Consider the following 2,399-nt stretch of genomic DNA (forward strand, 5'->3'; position numbering starts at 1 on the left):
AAGCTTTGAATACCCAATTCAGGAAGGTACTTTAAAACTTTGAATGTATTTGGCAAAGAAGGATAATGGTATGGGATAGAGGGATTGGGAGACCCTAATTTAAATGATAGTAATGAATCTCTAAACTGCAGGCAAATGAAGGAATCAAGATAATAGCTTCTCTCTGGTACAGCCTGGCCAGGGCCACACCAGAGCAGGCAAACTGCTGTATAATCTTTCAGCTTCTTCTTCAGTAGATGTTAAGCCTAATCAGTTTGAGATATTCATCCTTTTTCCACCCTCTTCTTCTTCTCCGGCCCACTTCCCGGATCCTTCCCGGGCCCTGGGACACCTAGAAGACTAAGACGATTGACTTCCTAATATCTAGGGCAGTAGAATCAGAGATGGTGGTCTGATACAGGTTGATGATGGTACAGGAAAACAGGAGGAGCTTGCAGGGTTGAGTTTGTAAGTCTCAATTCCCCAAAGACCAGGATCTACTGCTCTCCAGTCTCAGGGACAGGTAAAGAACCAAGAACCTCTGCCAGGGCTACTAACTGTCCTCTCCTGTGTCCGCATGCCTCCCTGGGAACATTCCGACATCCAACTGATCCACCTGTCAATCACAGAGTGAACTCCTAGCTCCCAGAGATTCAATATAACACTGCATATTTCTTATAAGGGCCTTGTTTTTCATCTCTCCTTCCTCATTTGACAGGAAAGCGGAAAGGAAAGAAAATACATGCTTGTTAACTGAAAAAGAAAAAAGGAGACATGTAAAGTCACAAGCATTTGATCATATAAGACTGAAAGTCCATGGGGGGGGGGGTGGAATCTTTCTATCATCTTTTTTTTTTTTTTTTTGTCTTGTCAGAGAAAGTGTTTATCCGGTTCTTTCAGTATTGACTGGAAAAGGCTTTGATCCTCAGCAGGAACTTTGTCAAAGAAGCCCGGACTCATTCCTCTTCAGCTGTTTCCCCCTCAATGTTATTGGGCTCTTTGAACTCCACTTCCTGGTCAGAGAAAGATTTGGTGTCTTGCACTCAGACACCTTACCCTAGCTTAGGGTGGGCATTCCTTGTAGCCATCTGTGACCAATGGCTAGAATACACCTACTAGTGAACTCCCTAAAAACTTTGAGAGACTAGCTGTCCTCCAATTCCCAAGGTTCATAACTACGTCCACATTCCCTAAGAATAGTTGGCATTCTGAATTTTCCATTTCCATAGCTTGGAACACCACAGCTTCAGAACCCAGCTCCAATCAGACTAATCGTTCACCTCCAAAGCTTGGGCTTCAAACAGCTGCCAGGCAGCCAGGCCAAATGTGGGCAGCGTCAGCTCCTAATCTTCGGCTGGGATCCCTAATTCTCGGCCAGATAGGCAGAGATCCAGGAGCCACGAGCCACAAAGAGAGCCACCTTCACTTGTGGGTTATATGCAGACAGCGCCGGTCCAATCTGCTGTCCTCCAAGTCCCATAGTGTTCGTGTGTGTGTGTGTGTGTGTGTGTGTGTGTGCGCGCGCGCGCGCGCGCGGGACCGATGAATGGAAGCAGGAACTGGAAGCTCTGGGCATTCCTTGTCAATTTCCAGCATCCCAAACCTTGGGCCCGTTTCCCCTCCCTCCCTCCCAGGCCTGGGCTCTCCTCCAAAGGATGCGAGGGCCTGGCACTGCAAGCTCGCGGTGGATTGCTCCTCTGCAGTTTGCCCTTCCCCCAGTGCCTTTGGTCACAGCATTTTGTTTCAGGTTTGAAATCGTATCCCCGAAAGGCTGGATGGAGTCGCCCTGCCAAAAACAAGCACCAAAAAGTTGAGGCCGGCATGGAAGGAGAAGCATGTTGTGGGGTAAACGTCCCGGTGTGGGAGGTCAGCGAAGTGATGCCTGCCTGCCTGCCTGCAGTCTTCTAGCTGGTGTGTTCCCCGTCCCCCAGGACGGCAAGCCCAAGGCGCCCCTTTCCCCCATACCCCCTTCCCCCCGCCGCCCGCCCGGCTTCTGGGCCAAGTATTGAGGCGCGGTAGCGTAGGTGAAGTTGAGCTCCCGGGAGGGAGGACGGGCGGGGCCCCGGCTGGGGCGCCACCGCAAAGGGAGACTCGGGCGCCTCGGGTTGCTTGGACACGGAGCCACGCTGTTTTCTTTTCCAGAAAGGCTGGGGGAGAGTGTGACGGAGCGTGACGGTGATGGGAAAGGCGAAGCGCACAGGGCTTTTAGAGTCGGGCTGCCCTGTGGGGCAGGCGAGCTCGTGAGCGAAGTGGCGTGAGAGGGGCTGCGGCTCCACGGGGCTCAGGAGCGATGGCCGAGCTTTGCTCGAGTCCGGTGGGGCGGCCGAGCACGTCAGGAGCGGCGCTGAATGGCTGTTCGAGGACAGTGTGCGTTTGCTATGGAACCTTATAAAGGGTTTGTGCAAGCGCTGTTCCGAGGG

This window comes from Gracilinanus agilis, unplaced genomic scaffold, assembly GCF_016433145.1.
Source record: "Gracilinanus agilis isolate LMUSP501 unplaced genomic scaffold, AgileGrace unplaced_scaffold56334, whole genome shotgun sequence".
NCBI lineage: Eukaryota > Metazoa > Chordata > Mammalia > Didelphimorphia > Didelphidae > Gracilinanus > Gracilinanus agilis.